The following is a 21,773-nucleotide window of genomic DNA, read 5'->3' on the forward strand; positions in this document are numbered from 1 at the left end:
ATAGAGATGAGAACATGGTGGAAACTCAAAATGGGTGAGTTGAGAAAATTGTGGGATATATTTCCTGATTTTTGGGCTTGATTTGCGGCACAATAAGGGGATGTGGGTGAATTTTTTAGATGTATCAGAAAAGAGACAACTATTTTAAGTAAAAAGAAATTTTTGTAATTAGTTTAGTTGAATGGGATTTTAAGTACTATAGAAACATAAGGTGTGGTTATAAGTAATTTATTAAAATCAAAAACAATTACCTAATGAACTAGCTTAAAGCTGAGGCATAATTTATTGATCTTTATTTCGGTATGTACTGCACTTGAAAGAGTATAAGTTGTATAATAAAAATTGTGCTTGCAAGAATATACTTTCATTACCTTTAATGTTTTGGCTAGTATTTGGTTGTGTATTTAGCAAGCTTGTATCTTTGTGTTGATCTTGTCCAGGATACTGGTATAGACTAAGATAAACTCAATGAGGGGACTCTTGTTTGTTGAGAGCCAAGCTATAGCATCCTCTAAAAATAAAGAAGGTGGTGCTCAGGATGCAGCAGAACAGATTAAAGTGGTAGCCTTGTCAGCTATTAAGGGTTTGAGTAGTGTTCAAGGTGAGCATGTTGCTACTACTGCTGCTAGAAATGTTAATGCATATGGCCAGAAGGAAGAAGGACCCAGTCGATGGCAGGAAAGAAAAGAAGCTAAGAGGCAGATGTATTTAATGAGTACTGAGAAATAGGTGAGACTGGGTGAAAGAAAAGACAAGGCTTTAGTTCAACACTTGATGTTGCTTCACCATGTCAGAAATATTTCCAGACAGGGCACTGGACTTATGAATGCAAGAATGAGAGGGTGTATATATCACGACCATCTCATAGACAACAGCTGAAAAATCCAAAGTTGAGGATTGAAGTATCAATATCTTAAGATCTAGAAAACCCAGATATTGAGAAGGAGATGAAGAATGAAAATCTGTGAAGAAGAGTAAGAGGAAGCATAAGTCAGATACATAGTCAGGGAGTGATAGTGAGGCTTTAGCGTTTGAATATGACAGTGAGGCATCATCATTCACAGGGTCAAATTATTCTTCTGGAAGTGACTCAAGCTATAGTTCAACTGATTCAGAGGAAGAAAAATAAGCAGCAGAGGAAGAAAAGAAAACACTGAAAATACAGATCAATATCTGAGTCCTCTGATTCGTACTCAGATTCTGAGTCTGATGCTGAGAAGCGAACTAGCCGTAAGAAGAGCAGCAAGAGAAATAGTAGAAAGCAGTGAAGCATTGAACAAGATGACAACTCCATATGTGGTATCGGGTGCTTAAAACTTAAAAATAGTTGTGTTTTTGTTCTAATGTGATAAAAGATATTTTGAGAAATGCACCTAGATAACTAGGATTTTCATGTCTTGAGCGAATATGATTTTGTATAGTTCTGTCATAAGCTTATGTTGTGACAGTAGAATTCAGTGTAGCAAGAGTTGTCTCTTGTATTAGTTTTTTTTTGTGTCCTAGCTTACTCATTTTCTAGTTCTTATGTGACTCTATTTCCTTTGCTTGCTTGAAATTCTATTGCTCATTTCGCTTTTCAGAGTTGTCCTTTTTTGGAGTTGGACTTCATTGGTCAAACTTGTATTATGTGTTTTCACCTTTATATGGTTTTAGTTTGACTTTTCAATAGAAACATTTGATAATTTAGCAGTTGGTAAGTTTTCCTATATGTATTGCATACATATATAGTAAACATTATTGTTGATAAGTTTCCATATACGTATAGCATACATATAACAAAGATTGAGGAATACATATAACATATTCTCAGTTGGACAATTTTGAAGTAAGACATTTTCTCTCTCTATCTACATATCTAAAAAGACAGAAAAACCATCTACCAATGAAGATTTCTTTTCTGATTCATTCTGGCGTCATTTAAGAATTGTTTTTGGTCCAATCCAGGAATCAATCGAACCAAACCCACGTTATTCATTTTCCAGACCTATTACTTGCTATAAATAAACACCAAGTCCAAACACTGCTGGAACACTGAATGATAAATAGTGACCAAGATCAACTTTGATTTTGTAGAGTTGGACGGCTCTGTCCATCCATTGAGTAAAGTTATTATCACATTTCTTTTTCTGTCATTTCCTCCTTATTTTCCTTTTTACTTTTGGGTCTTGCAATAATGTTTCAGATACTAGATATTCGATTGTTAATCCGCTAAAAGACCTTGCTCTTTAGTGTTATCTGTAACATAAGATTACACGCTAAACTAATTTGGTCATTCCACTTCAACACTTCAATTAAGTGTTTTTTTAACTTTACTCTCTTAACACGACTTTCATTTCTATACCATTCATTTTTGGGAATTCATTGATGTGGAGTCATGAATGTTTAAAAATGCTAATTTCAACTATTAAAATGATAAAAAAATATATAGCCAATATATGTTAAATTGATTTTCCTACTAATAATATATCTATACAATTTCTCCGCCATTCACATTTCTCTAATTTTATCCCCAATTTTGTCTTTTCCCATTGAAACATGAAATTTCTTCCTCCGACAGTAAAAAGTAAACAAAAAAAATTCTGTCATTTTTTAAAATTTTGTTATTGGACAATTACTGATATATAAAAAGTTGAGTATTGACAATAAAATCGTAAAAGCCAACTGAAAATTTATGAAATCTAAGTAATCAAAAAGGAGGTACTCTGGATGCAAACTAAGTTTAAATTAAATTATGAATTATTCAACTATAGTTTACTGTCCACTGATTGTATTTTTGCTATTATGAATGTCAAAGGTGGATGTAAATAGGTTTAGTTGGTATAATGTCAAATTTAAACATCGAGCGAAGAAAGTTATATTGAGTTGTGCAGAAGAGTCCAAGATTAAGAAAGGCTCGAGCAAAATAATTTTGGAAGAAGTTGGTGTTTGTCCTAGTGTTACTACTGATTTTCTGACATTATTTTGGTACTATATTTGATGATGTTTGATTTTGTAGATTATTTGATATATTTGATTGTTTTAGATGTTTTCTTCTGAATTTGTTGTTAGTGGTTTAGGTCGATGTATTTAGTTTTTTAGGGGTTAATTAAAACATTATGATTTATTTGGTGAAGTTGAAACTAATATCTGATCATAATTTAATGAATGTAATGATATGATTTTGTAACAATCCAAACTCTTTTAACTAAAGCACTTAATTTCATGATTTGGAATTCAGATCATTTGAATTTTGTTCAACGATTTTGGTTAGCCAAGAGGTTTAGATGAATTTTGGATAAAAAATACTTTTAAACGGTATACAAAATTTTTTTTTATAAAAATGCTATCATGCTAAAAGATTTGGTCTAGAAATGTGCTATTGTGCAGAAATTCATAGGCTAATACTAACGCATCAAGAAGCAGGGGTACATCAACCATCATTTATGAGACAGTATTCACCATCTTGCAAAGGAACAGTGAGTTACACTTAAATGCCATGCAAATATATTTGATCGTAAAAGCAATGAAATGAATTAAAGTCTAATGTGGTACCCTCAATGACTTCTGATCAACAATTTATCAAATGTAAATCAATCAAGTATTTACCCTCAAAGAGTGATTCTTGTTATTAACTATTGCAAAAATATAAAATAAATAAACTAATGCTGACAATTGATCAAGGAAGATTACGCAACCTCGAGTATAAACAATGAGATAAATTTTTTAAGAATTGTTGTCAGTTTACTAATCATATTGCTTCTCAAACTAATCCTCCTTAATTCAAATTATCTGCAATTGTTAATTAATTAGATTAGATTTAAATTTTAATATTCTCCTGAACTGCTACTCATCCGTTCAGAATGGAAGCGTATATTCTTATGAAATTAACTATTAAAAATGTGTCTATATTCCTATGAAATTAATCAATTAAAAATGCATTGAATTTAGTACTTAATTGAACAAGATAACTAGGCAGAAAAAGATGAACTGTGGGTACTCTTCAAATTCTAATTAACAAATGGGAACTCTTTTAAGAATATGCTAGTGTAACTTTTAAGAAATATGACTATTCACAGCCAGCAGGTTAGTTGGGTCTCTTGACCAAATGTTCACCTTGAAAATTTAATTTTATAAATAAACACAAGTCTTGATTTTTGAAAATATACTCATTATTAACAATATAATCATTTTGACTTTAAAACTTGACAACCTTAAGACATGAGTATTGAATAATACACTTTTACTCTACACCTTATTCAAATAAATATTTTTTAAAAAATTTAAAACAAAGAATAAAGTGCTCCGAAAATGTAAAAATGCTTCAATTTTTTTCTACCAAAATTTCCTGACAGGCATTTCTTTTGGTGATATTTTTCTTCGTATACCTGAAAATCACTCCGCAAATATCATAATCTTGCATATTGCTTCCATTGTTACCTTATTATCTTTCAAATATTTTCAAAAATATTTTCCATCATTATCACAAGCTTTCAAAATTACTCCACCAATGTCCTATGCATTACTCTTCAGAAGATAGATTTCAGTAGTGCTATAAATTTATTTCTCTATTTCAGTAGCCAGGAGAGCATTAATAATAACAAATTTCATTCATTCATAATTTTGTATGTATATCTTGCCAATCATCCATCGGTCATAGGTGAAGACCTCAATCTAGGTTGATCAATGTAATTCTATAATGACTATTGAGGAATTTATTATTATTGATGCTGATTATTTAAATTGAAATCTAAAAGTAAGGTAATAGTGTCCATTGCTCTACATCGCAATGATTTAATCTTAGTCGAAATCGTGATCAGTTAGACTGTGAAATTTATTGTATTTCCCATTTAGTAGAGAGACTTAATCTGGAGGCTAGTGAATTCCCCCAGCATTCCCCTAGTTAAGTTGTTTACTAGGAAAAACGATACAAGTACTCAATCTGGAGGCTAGTGACTTCCCCCAGCATTCCCCTAGTTAAGTTGTTTACTAGAAAAAACGATACAAGTACTCTTTACTTTTACATTAGACCACAAAGACTCTAAAAGATAAACAACTTATCAAGTCGGAATAGGACGGAACAGGACACCATCATACCTTTAATTTTAATATAATATCAAATACATGCTAGAGACTCGGCAAGCCTCAAATCAAATTGGAGCTCACCAAAAGTTGGTGAGTATCCTATGCTTCTATTGAGGAGAACTATTAGTTGGAGTACATATACTTGTGGTATGAAACACTGTATCCCCCATGAGGGATGTCAATATGAAAGAGTGTACTGAATATATAAGACATGAAGCAATCTTATGTAAAAAAAAAGAGCTCAAATAAAATCAGGTGCAAATGTATAGGTAAGGATAAAACACCACTTTTGTTTATACTCGTGGAATCATGTACTTAACATTATTTTTTATACTTTGACCTTCTTTTTTTTTAAAACATTGTAAGGCATGTAATATAAATGACTAGCTGATTAGTGGTAGAAGAGGATGACCCATGCTAGACATTTTAATCCATAGGATACAGTCCTCTTAAATATATCAATTAAAATCGATTCATGCTAGGTATTATAACCCCTGAATACCACCCGTAAATACATATATTGGTATTGACCTATGCTAGGTATTATAGCCCCTGAAATGCCACCATAAATATATAAATTTGGATCGGCGATGCTATGCATTTCCCCTCAAGCTGCCATCTATATATACATTCATTTTTTGGATCGACCCATGCTAGACTTTTAGCTCCTCAGCTACGACCCATGGTTATATAGATTCACTTTTCCTTTTTTTTAATCTTTAAGACTGTTCTTTTGGTAGTTATGACATATTGAGCTTTGGGACTATAGACCAATAGTATGGACATGTGAATAATATGCTTGAGGACGTAACAATGACATATAAATCAAATGTAACTTCAATGTGATACTTGGAAACTTATATGGTTTTATGAACCTCATTGGGCACCAACATATACACACATGAGACGTGAAGGCATGTAAAAATTAATCACTTTAGGATATGTAGAAAATGGTTCTTTAAGGTGTATAATAATTGAGCAAGTGATCTTATTTTGCAAATAGCAATTGTGGCAGATGCAAGTGAAGACACATATATATACTAGTGGGGGCGTAGGCACCAAGCAGAGACATGTAACTCCCCCACTAAAGAGGTAAGGATTGTATAATAAATACTTACTCGGTGATAACAAATAAAAAGATACATGAACATGTGAACTAATGGGGTGAGTGGAAAATTCCAATTAAGAATAAATACACATTTCAAGAAAGGACATATAAACTATATAAGTGAACAAGAAAGGACTCTGTGAGGTCACATTATATCCTAACATAATGAAAGTGTAATCCAAATAAAGGAACATTTGAACATGTAAGCCAAATAAAGTATATGATCATATAAACAATTGGAACAATTTGACAGTGTAGGGAAAAATTATATATCAAACACATGAACACTCTTAACATGTGTAATCTAAGATGTTATTGACTCATATAAGAGAAACATGTAACACTTTGATACACTTTTGAGACCACAAGCAGTAGGCAAAAGGGCCATTAACTACAGTGGAAATTGTACATCATCACAAAGTATCTTTAATCTTAAAAATCACCTAGGACGCTCACTTTACTGGTACACAATTATAAGACAGACTCAATCCAAAGGATGTGAAATAAAATAGTCTTACATATCTTACTGTGTAACTCGAATATTATAATGTATTAGCCTTCTTTCCTTTAAGGCATTAATCCACAATCTAAGTACATAATGAAGCTAATATTAGTAGTTAATCACAATGTAGGCCTTACAAAATAGTAGTTAAACACTTAACGGGAAGTAAGACTCCCTTCTTCTATACTTCAACATAACTCCACTAAACTATTTTACAAGACACCAACTACTTCCCAACAACAATACCTATAGACAACTCCTAAACAGTCACAAAATGTAAGAGCTTGATTCTGTGAAAGTTTTATTTTTATGTGATTTAACCATTTTATCCCTTTTCGTGATTACTTCATGATATTTTTAGAGTGTGGAAATGATTGACATGGTTCTCAATATATTTTAATATATTTTATGCGAGTTTGTGGTTTATGAAGGTTAAAAGGCTTTATAGTTGACTTTGATCAATATTTATTATTTTGTGCATCGAATGGCAAAATAAAATGCACTAGCAGATCCGAAATATTGATTCTAGTCTAGTAGCATGGTTGATGTATTTAATGGTTTGTGTATCTCATTTTGACCCTTGATTTTAGAAATTATGAAATTGGATTGCGAGGGTAATTCTGTGAAACAACCTCTTTTCAAAAATCTAATGTCGTCCTAGAGTCTAGAGCATCGAATATGATAGGGTAGCATAGCTCATTTGCATTCTCAAGATTTTGAATGAATTCCGAGGGGGTGGCGAAGACTTGGAGAAATTTTTAAAGTCCAACTGGTGCAGCCGCTAAAGCGTCATTTTGGCCATTTAAGCATTCTGGTTCCCAATGAGGGAAGGGAGCTTTAGCGGCCTTGTCCATTATAGCATACTGCAAGCATACGAGTACCACTAAAGTGGTAATTTATCGCTTTAGCGGTGACTACTAAAGCTTTCATTTGACTGCTTTAACGGTCAGTGCTGGTACTTTTTATAAAATTATTTTCTCTATTATTCTTTTATTTTTCAGACTTGGAGCTTCAGGTTTTAGATTTTTGGGGTGATTTCTTTTATTTTCAAGCTTGAGTGAGCTCCAAATCCCTGTTTCAACTATTTTTCTTTGATTCTTGTCATCTAAAGCTTGTTAAAATATGACCAAAGTGAAATTTTGAAAATTTTGGCCTGAAGGTCTAAAATAGTTTTCTTCCAATTTATACCTTGTTTTTAACCCAATTTCACTTGGATTTTCTTTTATGGCTTCCTTGAATCATGAGTAATGTATTTATGAACTAAATTTTAGGTTTTACCCTTTCTTTTTGAAAATCGTTTTTGGGGGTTCATTTTAATCCCGACTCAAAAATAGGCAGTATGGGTATCGTTAATTTCTTTTTAACACGTAAATTCTATATTTGTATTTTTTTTAGTTTTGAGTCCATTCAAAAAGGTAAGGCTCCATGTTGAGGATTTTTTAGACTGAGATTTCGTCGTTCGAGGAAGGTTATGACTTAACTTTCTTCAAACTAGATTGGATAGTTAATACTGATATAAAAGTATGTTAGGGGTATGGGTGTTAATCATAAAAATGTTGTTATTACTGCTATGTGCACATTTAGGGGTCTATGTTGTTGTTGTTACTATTGACCTTGTGTATGCATATCTATATCTGGTTGTTTTCGTCCAAGTGAAAATGCCTAAGTTGGGGTTTATTTGGTATCAATGACACATTTCTTGCATATCTCATTTTAATGGTACATGAATTATATTGGATCATGAATAGTTGGCTTATTGACTGGATTCTTCTAAGACCCCGCAAAATCCAATTGTTTCAGTCGCATATAGCATGCCAAAAGAGGTCCCAGACTTAGAAAATTTTAGTCAAGTATTGACACTTAGTCTCATTTTTTGCCTCGATAATTCAATGACTTTATTTTCAAGCCTTAAGACCTTAAAATGTAGATTTTTAAACTGATTCATGATCAGAGATATCAATAAGTGTTCTCAAATGAGTTATAAATTTTTCATACATCATTTGAAGCCTAATTGGATGTCCAAAATAGTGGATTGATGCAATCTCAATATGTCACATCATCCATCGTGTCGGAAGTATCATCACCAGCTCAAGCATGCAATTTCCAGTGAATCGATACGATCTCAACGCATCGCATCGTCCAGTGCATCGAACCCATCGACGCATCGCATCGGTCTACATGTCGATGGGCATGTTTTTTTGTAATTACATCCGTCCAGAGGGATATTTAAGTCAATTTCTCCACTTTTATCCATCCCTAAAATACAAAATTAACCTATTCTAAGGGTAAAATCACTCACTTTCTCTCAAATCCTCTCAAGAACAAAACTCTAGGTCATTCAATTTCAAGTCCAAGCTTCAAGAACACACCAATGATTTTCATAAATTTAATTACCAAGGTAAGTTAGGTGTTCATCCTTGGGTTTCCTTCCACCCTTGGAGTTTAAGAAACCTTTTTAAACTACAAGTTTATTGATTTCATGATTTACATGTTTGAATTGAATTGTGTTCATGTATTTATTGATGTTTGGTTTTCAATTCATGATTCATTATAAGTTTTAAGTGAATTAATTAGCATGTATGTAGAATGATGTGATTCTCATGTTAAATCCTTGAGTTTACAAGTTTTATATTGTAGCCATGATGTTTATATCTTAATGAATTCCGTGTGCATTAATTATGCCCTCCAAGTGTTTGATAGAATGCCTATGTAAAGTGAGTAGTGAATTCATGGCATGTTGTCATGTGGTCCCATACAAGTGCAAGTTTATGCCTCTCAAGTGTTTGACAAAATGTCTAAATGAATGCATGGTGAATAAGTAATCAATGTAATGCTTTTAAAATTTTTCAGGTTTTACTATTGATGCTATCGAGTCCTAGGGGTATTCAATACCCAAAAATCTAGCTGTTTAACTAGAATTATAGTAGCTACAGTATAGTCTCAGCAACTTTACAAATAGTAGTACCCAGTCAGTTACAGAACTAGTGAACTCAGTCTAGTTCAATCAGTCATCACGATCAGTAACAGTTTAGTCAAGCCTAATACAGTCTAGTGATCAGTTAAGTATCCATTTAGTTGGAAGTAGGATTCAGCACTGAGCGAACCTAGGGATGGGGACTCACCTGCCAGTTGAGAGTGTGACCTTTAGTAACAGTCCCTTAGTTCTAGAACTACATAGACAGTGTAGGTTAAATATATCAACCTACCAGTTGAGAGTTGATAAAGTGTTCACCTTCCAGTTTAGGGTAATCTCCCCTGCCAGATGAGGGTGACTCTTTAGTGGATCCATATAGTCATTGTTAGTACTCGTGGCACGGTGCTGGCACCTTTCTAACTGGGGTCACAGGTTGGACCCTAAATCAGTTTATAATTGGGGCATATCAGTTAGATGACACTCCCACAGTTATAATTTCAGTTTTTGGACTCAGTATAGAACTCAGTTTATTTCTACAGAACTAGGACTATCAGAAACAGTCACCCAATTATCAATAATAGTTATCAATAATCGCAAATATCAGTTACTCAGTTATCAGAGCTCAGTATTTAGATCCAATATGATCTCAGTTACAGTATATATATATATATATATACACAGTCTTGCATAATTAATATTTGTAGTAGTATCAGTTATCCATGTACTCTCATTCAGTTATATGCATATCATTCAGTCAGTTATTGTTCATGTATACAAACCCATGTATATCAGCCTAACTCACTTAGCATACTAGTATATTCAAAGTACTAACGCATACACTTTCACTAGCACTATGATGTCTCATATCATAGGTTCAGACACTCAAGTTCTTGACCGCACTTAGCCAGATTTAGTTAGCAGTAATAGATTCAGTAGTGAGTCCTCATCCATCGAGGATATTATTTATTTAAGTATTACAGTAGATCCAATATTTTGTTAGTCAGATTTAGTTGGAGGATTGTCCCATCAAATCCACATTCAGACAGTTTAGTAGAGGCTTTTCAGACTAGACTAGTCCAGACAGTATTCAGTTTTCAGATATTATTATCAGTCACTATATTTATCAGTATTCAGGTTATGAACCTTATGTCATTTTAGCCTAACTTTTTTATTATTTCAGTATATTATTCAGTGCTCACAGCAGGTACCGATCATGGGTTAGCTTGTGGTCTTTTGGGGTAGTAAGCACCGTGTGACATTCGAGGTATAGACTCGGGGCATTATAATTCTAGATATACCTATGTATTGGTAGGGTTTGAAATTTTTCTTTCGATTTTGTTGTGAGCATTACATTCTCATATCATATATATATATATATATATATATATATATATAAGGCATTGGTACCATCGTGGAAATACTAGTTTTTTTATAGAAATATGACATTTTTAAAAATCCTCTACTGAAGATCACATGCCAGAGAGGAGTTATGGATATTGCATTGGTTTTGATATGGGTTATTGGATTATATCTCGGTTGCGAACCCTCCATGGGTCCTACCTTGAGAATAGTACTCGGTAGGTGTATACGAAGGTTGAGCAATAACCTCAAACTTATCATATCATCATCGTCATTATCATTCTCATTGTATCTTATACATTATGCACCTTCTATTTGGAATTTTTGAGTTTGATTTGATATCTATCTATTATGTTCTTCTTTTTTGTACTTATACTTGGTATATATTATAGTTAGAATAGTTAGTGGAGACGGTGGGGGATACCATTTTGCACATTTCTGATTATAGTGGTGTGCCTATAGTGTGTATTTTATATACTTTATTTTCTACTTTAATCAATCGGCCTATGATACATACTAAGTACAAGTGGACTATAATCATCCCTACTGTGTTTTTGTTAGTGCAAATTTAGTATGAGTATGCCACACGGTAGATGAGTTCATGCAGAGACTCATCATATTCGAGATAGTGGCCTCTTTATGCTTTTAAAGTTGACCTCTTATACCATCTTATCTACTTTTATATCTAGTTTGTATTTAGAGACAGATTTATGAACCTTTTTGGATTATCAGTAGTGTTTTCAGACTCTAAGATATATTTAAATTGTTCTTACTCTATGACACGAAGTTTTAGAATAGTTTATATATTATTTTGATATTCAGACTTTTACATTTATTGTGTATGTATATTTCAACTTCATTCTAGGCCTTGGGATATGATGGTGTTTTCTCTTTCCGTATCAGTTTTGTTGATTGGCTTACTTGTCAAGGCTTAGACACGACAAGTTCCATCATGACCCTTGTTTTTAGGTCATGACAAATCGATATCAGAGAATTCAGGCTCATTGATCTCATTAGTGTAAGAACATAATATCTGGTAGAGTATCATAGATTGATACACAGACATTTGTGTCTATCTTCGAGAGGCTATAAGATATCTTTAGAAAACTTCTTTATTTTGTTCCGTATCATTGAAGATCTTTCATACCTTGTTTTTTAAATCATGTTCCACTCTTTTCTAAATAAATGGTAAGGACTAGATCCCATGAGGCTAGATGTGTTGAGCCATTATCCGAGGAGAGAGCCCAATTTAGGGGGAGAGTTTTGATTCATAGATAGGCCTGAGGTAGAGGACGGGTATGAGGATCTGAATCTTCCAGAGGTAGTACTATTGGGATCTCTCTTGAGCCTCAGGTTGGGCATACTAGAGATATGAGACCTACTCAGGTTCTACAGAGTTCATCTACCCCGGTCTTTGAGGGTTTATTAATTTGTTTGGTAACTCATTTGGAAGGTGTTCCTTTAAGTGCTCATGGTATTCCTCCAGCTTTGAGTATACCTCTATCTATGCTAGATCTTGCCTATGGTGTTTACTTGGCTCTGAGTGTGGATCCTCCAGTGATATCAACATCTATTTATGGCACTCTACAAACTTCAAGTATTATTTCTCTTTCTATATTGGTATTCGAGTATGGTATTTTGATATCAGGAGTTTAGCCTTCATCTGTGTTACTCCCTCAGGTGGTATCTCAGCTAGCCAGATTTATTATTTCTCCCATTATTACGGGTACAGTTATGTCTTCTGAGGATCAAAAGAAGTTTGATAGATTCACTGACTTGGGTCCACCCAGGCTTAGTGTTGTTGTGCGTGAAGATGCCTACGAGTTCTTAGTTAATTGTAGGAATAAGTTGTATAACCTTGGTTTGCTTGAGTCTCACGGAGTTGCTTATACTACCTACTAGTTGAGATATGCAGCCAGGGATTGATTGAGGTTACTTCTTAGTTGCAGACCTCTAGGTGCTCCAGAGATGACTTGGGATTAGTTTGTTAAGGCCTTTTTAGATAGGTTTGTGTCATTTAATCTATGGGATCAGATGAGAGATGAGTTTGATTAGTTGGATCAGGGCTTCATAACTGTTGTAGAGTATGAGGCATGAATTTATGCCTTCTCTGGATATTCTTTTGCCAGTATTCCCACTGAGCCTAAGAAGATTCAAAAGTTTGTGAAGGGATTGGATGTTATACTTCAGTTGGCTACTACCCAGATGGTAGTGTCAAAGATATCATTTCAGAGTATAGTGGATCATGCGAAGGTGACTGAGTCTATGTTTTAAGCTTCTCAGAGGCACCAAGAGGGTGTGACATTAGGGCAATTTCAGTAGCCACAATTGTCAAAGCGGAGATTTTAAAGGTTTTGATGGGTATCATAGTAGACTAGTGCAGATAGCCTTGCAGGCTTCAGATAGTAGGTCTTCTGGTGGTGCTTCAGGTTGGTCATTGTAGCTCAGTCTTACCTCCTTTTATTGAGTTGAGACATGAAGTTCTCTATGTGCATGATGATAAGTTTGGCCATCTATCCAAGGACTATCCCCACCGTATTTTCAAGTCTACTCCTATATCGATAGTGAGAGGTGACCCTCAGAGAGGTATAGGTACTACTATAAATGTGTGTGATAGGGGTAATTATGCCCGTAAGAGTGAATGTGGGTCTACTCTATCAGAGAAGAGACATGGCCAGTGCTATGCTATACCCGCCAGACCAGGGGTAGAGGTTTTTAATATTGCTATGATAGGTATCATCCTCATTTACTTCAGATCTGTATCTGTATTATTTGATTTGGCCTGACTTTTTCCTATATGTATATATATTTTACTTCGGGTTTTGATTTTTCTAGTGAGCCTCTTGTTGTTCCAATCTATGTATCTACTCTAGTAAGAGACTCTTTATGGTGAATCAAGTGTACCACTCTTGCGTTGTGACATTCGTTGGGCATGAGACTTGGGTGGATCTGATCATCCTAAATATGATAGATTTTGATGTCATCTTAAGTATGGATTGGTTAGCTCCTTATCATGCTATTCTAGACTATTATGCTAAGAGCGTGACTTCAGCTTCATCGAGTGTTCCAAGGATAACTTGTAAAGGTGGGATTCATTTGGATCTCAATAGAATTATATCTTTTCTTTAGGCTCATCATTGGTTGAGAAGGGATGTTTGTCATATTTGGACCATATTCATGACACTAGTGTTGCTTCACCACCTTCTTTGGATTCTGTTCATTTTGCCCAAGGTCATGGATATTTTTCTAATAGATTTGCCTGGTATGCCTCTAGATCATGTTATCAACTTCATTATTAATATTGAGTCAGGCACTAATCCCATCTCTATTCTTCCTTATAGGATGGCCCCAATAAAGTTAAAGGAATTAAAGGATTAGTTACATGAGTTGTTGGATAAGGGATTTATCGTACCTAGTGTATCACCTTGGGGTGCACCTATCTTGTTTATGAAGAAAAAAAATGGGTTTATACATATGTGTATTAATTATCGACAATTGAACTAGGTGACAGTAAAGAATAAGTAATTTTTCCTCGTATTAATGATTTGTTTGATTAGCTTTAGGGTATTTTGGTGTTTTTGAAGATTGATTTGAGGTTTGGGGATCACTAGTAAAGGAATAAAGCTTTGGATATTTCAAATACAGTTTTTTGAACTCGATACAGACATTATGAGTTTTTAGTCATGTCCTTTGGATTAACTAATACCCCATCCGCATTCATGGAGTTGATAAATTGGGTATTTCAATCATATCTTGACTCTTTTAAATTTATCTTGGTTTAATCCAAGAGTGAGGCCGACCATGAGAAGCATTTGCGGATTGTACTTCAGAGATTGTGAGATGAGAAGTTGTATGCCAAGTTCTACAAGCGAGAATTTTGATTGGAGTCTATTTCTTTCTTAGGTTATGTAGTGACTAAGAATGGTATTATGGTCAATCCGTCCACGATTACAGCCGTTCATGATTGGGCTAGGCCTACTTCTCCAATCGAGATTTAAAGTTTTATCGGTTTAGCATTCTATTATTAGTGTTTTTTTAGGGGTTTTCATCTATTATCTCACCTTTGTCTAAGTTGGCTCGGCATAAGATTTCATTTCAGTGCTCTGATGCTTGTGAGGTGATTTTATAAAAGCTCAAGGATTTGTTAACCTCAGCACTTATCTTGACTTTGCCTAAGGAAGGTGTGGATTTTACCATCTTCTATGATGATTTAGGTGTTAGGTTTGGTGTTGTGTTGATGTAGAAGAGTAAGGTAATATTGTATATTTCTCGTCAATTGAAGCCCCATGTGAAGAATTACCCTACCCATGATTTGGAGTTGTGCACGGTTGTTTTTGCTTTGAAGTTGTGGAGGCAATACTTGTATGGAGTCTGTTGTGCGATCTTCTCGAATCATTGTACCCTTCAGTATTTCTTCACCCAGTGAGATCTTAATATAAGGTAGTGTTGTTGGATTGAGTTGCTTAAGGACTATGATCTTACTACTTTCTATTATTAGGCAAGGCTAATACGGTTGTGGATGCCTTGAGTCAAAAGCTGACTAACATGGGTAGCTTGGTGCATATTTTGACCTAGGAGAGGCTTTTGGCCTTAAAGGTTCAGTCATTGTCTAACTAGATGGCTAGACTTGATATTTTGATACCTGAGTGTGTTTTGGTATTCATGGAGGCTAGACCTTCTTTGATGGAGAAAATTTGGGATCATCAATTTTATAATGTTGGATTGAGAGTGATTTGAGACAAGGAGTTGAGTGGTGAGGATAAGGAGGTCTCACTTTATTCTGATAGAGTTTTGAGGATTAGAGGTCAATTCTGTGAGCCAAAAGTGGGTGATTGGGTGAGATTGATATTAGAGGAGGCTTATTGTTTTAGGTATTCCATTCATATGGGAGTGACCAAGATGTATAGTAATTTGAGACAGCACTACTTGTGGGGTGCTATGAGGAAGAATGTAGCAGATTTTATAGCTCGTTACCTATGTTGTCAGTAGGTAAAGGCCCAATATTTTAGGCCTGGTGGTTTACTTTAGAGGCTACCCATTCCCGAGTGGAAATGGGAATGGATCACTATAGACTTTATGACTGAGTTAGCTCATACTTCTCAGAGTTCTGAAAGTATTTGGGTCATCGTGGATCGATGGACCAAATTTGCTTATTTCATCCTTGTTCAGGTTTTCTTCGGTGCTGAAAGATTGGCTCGTATCTTTATTTGTGAGATAGTTTAACTATATGGTGTGCTAGTGTCTATCATCTCAAATAGAGGTCCAGTGTTCACATCTTACTTTTTGAAGGAATTTTAAGAGGAGTTGGGTACTCGGGTTGATCTTAGTACTGTTTTTCACCCCCAGACCGATGATCAGTCAGTGCGTACTATTCAAGGTTTTGGAGGATATACTCTGCTCTTGTGTAATAGACTTTGGAGGTCAATGGGAGCAATATCTATCTTTGGTAGAATTTGCGTATAATAATAGCTACCATTCCAGTATTAAGATGACTCTCTTCGAGGCTTTGTATGGTAGGTGTTGTCGCTATGGTTTGAGGTTTCTGAGATTAAAACTCAAGGTAGGACTTACTTCACGAGTTTTTGGATAGAGTTTGGGTCATTCAGAAAGACTTTGAGTGACTCAAAGTAGGTAAAGGTTCTATGCGGATCATAGATTTCATTCCTTGAGATTTATCATTAGTGATCGAGTTTTCCTTCGTGTTTTGCCCATAAAGGGTGTAATAAGGTTTGGGAAGAGGGGGAATTTTTTCCTTAGGTATATTGGACTACTTGAGATTCTTCGGACTATTAGGGATGTAGCTTATGAGTTGACATTGCCCCCATATTTATCAGTTGTCCATTTAGTTTTTCATATTTCCATAATTTGTCGTAATACTGTAATAAGTCTGTCATTCATTGGGATTCAGTGTAGTTAGATGAGAGGTTGTCCTTTGTTGAGAAGCCTCTCTCCATCATAGTAAGAAATGTTAGGCAGTTGTGTTTTAGAGATATTCTAGTGGTTAAGGTCCAATGAATACATCGACCAGTACATGATGCTATTTGGGAGGTCGAGTCTGATATGCATAGTAGTTATCCCCAATATTTTGCTGATTCAGGTATATCCTTACCTTTAGTTTGAGGACGAACTAGATTCTTAGTGTTGGATATTGTAAGGGCTTGATTTTGTGAAACTTTTATTTTTATGTGATTTGACCATTTTACTCTTCCTCATAGTTGGTTTGTTATATTTATGGGGTATGGGGTGGTTGGCACAGTTCTCAATGCATTTTGGTGTGTTTTGTGTGAGCTTGTGGTTTTTGAAGGTTAAAAAGGCTTTATAGGTAACTTCAATCAATATTTATTATTCTGTGCATTGGGTGGCAAAAGGAGATTGCACCAACAGATTTGAAATATTAATTTTGGGATAGTGCTGTGGTTGGTGTGATTTTATGGCTTATGTATCTCATTTCGACCCTCAATTTGAGAAATTATAAAATTGAGTCTCGGGGGTCAATTATATGAAAACAACCTTTTTTTTCAAAAATCTGATGTTGCCATTGAGTCTGGAACGTCAAATTTGATAGGGTAGCATAATTCATTTGCATTCTTAGGATCCTGGATGAATCACGATGGGTTGATGGAGACTTGGAGAAATTTTCAAGTCCAGCTGATGCACCACCCAACTGGTACAGCTGCTAATGCATTATTTTGGCCACTTAAGCGACCCGTCTCCTAGTTGGGGAAGGGCACTTAAGTAGAGGCCACTAAAGCGGCCCCTTGTCCGCTTTAGTGGATTGGTACATCTGCGAGTACCGCTAAAGTGGTCATTTGACCATTTTAGAGGTCAGCACTGGTACTTTTTATAAAATTATTTTCTCGATTTCTTTCATTTTTTAGACTTGGAGCTTCAGATTTTAGATTTTTTGGGTGATTTCTTTCATTTTCGAACTTGGGTAAGCTCCAAATCCCTTTTCAATTATTTTTCTTTGATTTTTGTCATCTAAAGCTTGTTAAAATACGATTTCAAAAGTGAAATTTTGGGAATTTTGACCCGAAAGACCTAAAATAATTTTCTTCAAATTCAAACCTCATTTTAAACCAGATTTCACTTGGGTCTCTTATATGGCTTTCTTGAATCATGGTTAATGTATTATGAAATACAATTTTGGACTTACCCTTCATTTTTGAAAACTCATTTCAGGGGTTCATTTTGACTTCAACTTAGAAATAGGCAATATGGGTATCGTTAGCTTTCTTTTAATGCATAGATTTTATATTTAAATATTTTAGTTGGTTCTGAGGCCGTTCGGGAAGGTATGACTTCGTGTTGAGGACTTTCTGAATCTATCGTTTGAGGTAGATTATGGCTTAACATTTTTCAAACTGGGTTAGGTAGTTAATACTTATATAAAAGTATGCTAGGAGTATGGGTATTAATAATGAAAATGGTGTTATTACTGTTATGCGCCCATGTAGGGGCCTATGCTGTTGGTATTGATGGTTTGAGAGATTATTTTCTATGTGTGACCCATGTAAGGGCTTATATAATGTTGTTTGCCTTATGCATGTATATTTGGTTGTTTTCTTCCAGGTGAAAATGCCTAAGTTGTGGTTTATGTGGTATCAATGACATATTTCTTACATATCTCATTCTAATGGTACATAGATTATATTGGATCATGGATGGTTGACTATGAGTGGATTCTAGCTCACGTGCATGTGTATTGGTTAGATTTGAAATTCTCATTCTAGTTTAGTTATGAGAATTACATCTTCATATCATATATACTATCATGTGGCATTGGTACCGACAAGGAAATACTGGTTTTTCTACAGAAATATGACATTTTTAAAAATCTCTACCGAAGATCACATGCCGGAGAGAAGTTATAGATATTGAATTGATATTGGTATTAGTTATTAAATTGTATATGGGTTTACGAACCCTTAATAGGATTTAACTCGAGAGAAGTGCTCGGTAGGTGTATACAGAGGTTGTGCGACAACTTCGGACTTATCACATCATCATTATCATTCTCATTGCATCTCATGAACTATGCACCTTCTATGAGGTATTTTCATGTTTTATTTGATATTTATCTATTCTGTTCTTTTGTTTTGTACTTGTACTTGGTATATGTATTATATTTAGAAAAGTTAGAGGAGATAGTATGGGTTACTGTTTGAGACATTTTCTGATTGCAGGTGACGTGCCTATAGTGACTATTTTACATACTTTATTTTTTACTTTGCTCGGTAGGGCTATGATACCTACTGAGTACAAGTGGGTCATACTCATCCCTACTGCACCCTTTCGGTGTAGATCCATGTACGAGTGCGCCACACGACAGCTGAGTTTGGGCAAAGACTTATCATATCCGAGGTAATGGCCGCTCTATTCTTCCAAAATTGACTTCCAACCCAATCCTATCTAGTTTTATGTGTGGTTTTGTATTTAGACACAAATTCATGTACCTTTTTGGATTATTAGTTGTGTTTTTAGACTCTAAGATGTATTTAGATTGTTCTTACACTATGACACTAGGTTTTGGGATGGTTTATGAATTATTTTGATATTCAGACTTCCGTATTTATTGTGTATGTATGGTTTGACTTCGTTTTGGAAGTCTTGCCTTAGGATTTGATGATGTTTTCTTTTTTCGTATCAGTTTGGGTAATTGGATTCCTTGTCAAGGCTTAGCCGTGACAAGTTCCATCATGACTCTTGTTTTTGGATCGTGACACAAAATCCTTTAACATGATATAAAAATATTAAACTCACAGCTCCCGATTACCATCCAGTGAGTTCTTACAATAACACATAAAATCATCCATCCAAACCTACACATGAAGAGGGGCGGAATTAGGATACTAACCTTACATTTATTTCTGATTTACTTTCTTAAATTGTACGACATCAAGACTTCTGGATTTCCTTCAATTTGATCCAAATACTATTGCAGATCTCTTGGAAGTTAAAGAGAAGTAGGACTGCAAATCTTGGAGAAAAATAGCTTCCCTACACTTTAAATACATGGATCTTGATTTCATCACTTCCCATAGTAGAATTAAACCAAGACCATAATTATTATAACTTACCTTGGCTGGAGAAAAGAGAAATACTATCAAGAACCCTAAGGGAAAGTTTGGGAAACTGTTTAACTAGGAAAAAGAGAGAGATGTGAGCTTGAGAGAAATGAGGGATTCTCAACAGGTTTTTCTGCGTTAATAGTCCCTTTATTTTCCACCTCTCTCTCCTCATTTCCAGCTACCATTTGACTTTATTTGGGCTACTAATGCTAAGTATGTGATGTACCTACTTAGCCATTTTAATTACTTCTTGGGCTTGGATAGATTGGGCCTTGGGACTGCCCATTCTTCTCATTTTAGTTTCACTTATTATGGGCCACAAATTTATCACTTAATATGGGCCTCAATCTGGCCCATTAGTCAAAGTACCTACTTGGCCCATTTGCCATGATTCGTGTACCTTAAGTAGGTGATACATCTACTTGTCACGTGCTAGGTTAATTAAGTCAAGCAACCACCTCACTTATCTTATTCTATATTCCAAATATTAATCCCTTTACTTCAACTTAACACTAATATATACTTGGCCACTTTACACTTTAACATTAAATACCATATATTATTATCTCTAGTTCATATATTTTTTTCAAGTTCACTTAGTCGTATATGTGTTGTCTTATATGTGTTGGAAGGTACAGGGTGTTACAAGTAGCATCATTTATAATAGTAAAAGTTATAGGCTGTGAGGAGATCACAATGTCTTGGTGTTATGAACCAATTGTCCCACATTGGAAAATAGAGAAATGCTAAGGGGTTTATAGGCCAAATGGGTTCTCTCACCTATTAGGCTAGTCTTTTAAGTTAGGCTCTCCCATTTGGTTTATAACATTGGTCCTTTCGTTGAGAGTTCCACGCGTTGGGTCATGACTCAGAGTGGTAGCCTGCGTGCCAGGAGTGGTGGCCTGGACCCAACAGGGGTGCCAGTTGTGACCAACTGGGCATAGCCGTGACTAACGAGGATCAATCTACGTGTGGAATCACGCGTTGGTCCGTGACTCAAAGTGGTAGCCTAAGTGCCAAAAGTGGTGGCCTGGACCCAAGAGGGATGCCAGCCGTGACCAATTGAGCGTAGCCATGACCAACGAGAATCGATCCACGCATAGAGCCGCGACTCAGAGTGGTGGCATAGACCTAAGAGGGGTGCCATCCGTGACCAACTGGGCTCAGCCATGACCAACGAGGTCGTTGGTTCTCAAGCGGAGGTGATTGTTATGAATCAACTATCCCATATTAGAAAAATAGAAAAATGCTAAGAGGTTTATAGGCCAAATGAGTTCTCCCACCTATTAGGCTAGTATTTTGGGTTGAGCTCTCCCATTTGGTTTATAACACTTGGAAATACAGGTTTGATGCCCCAGTTCCTATTTCTCATTCTTCTATGTCTATTTCATTCTCCCTATCCACTTTATCTTCTTATTTTGTGCTTATTTCTCCCTTTCTTGAAGAGATATTATTACTGTTATCGCCAGGTGAAGAACTACTGAATGATTTCTTTGGTGAAATACTATTGGTAACTTTCTTTGGTGAGGGAGAACTCTGTAGTCTGGTACTGTTTTTAAGGAATTATCAACCCATTCTCTAGTGTTGTCTTTCTTGTTTTTGTTCTGACTTGTTGAAATACCCTCTTTGTTACTATTTCTTGCACTGCATTTTGCATATCATCTTCTAGAATCTCAAAAGGATTACTTGTTGTTATTTTCCACAATACGGGTACGTAGAATCTGTATAATAGAATAACAACTTCAACTCGAGTTCAAG

The 21,773-nt window shown here is 35.1% G+C and overlaps 1 pseudogene; it reads left to right on the forward strand.

Moving 5' to 3' along the window:
• Positions 1 to 468: 468 nt before the first annotated feature.
• On the forward strand, positions 469 to 1,268 carry LOC124890787 (annotated as a pseudogene).
• The last annotated feature ends 20,505 nt before the right edge of the window (positions 1,269 to 21,773 follow it).

This window comes from Capsicum annuum, unplaced genomic scaffold (genome assembly GCF_002878395.1).
Source record: "Capsicum annuum cultivar UCD-10X-F1 unplaced genomic scaffold, UCD10Xv1.1 ctg2489, whole genome shotgun sequence".
Taxonomy (NCBI): Eukaryota; Viridiplantae; Streptophyta; class Magnoliopsida; order Solanales; family Solanaceae; genus Capsicum; species Capsicum annuum.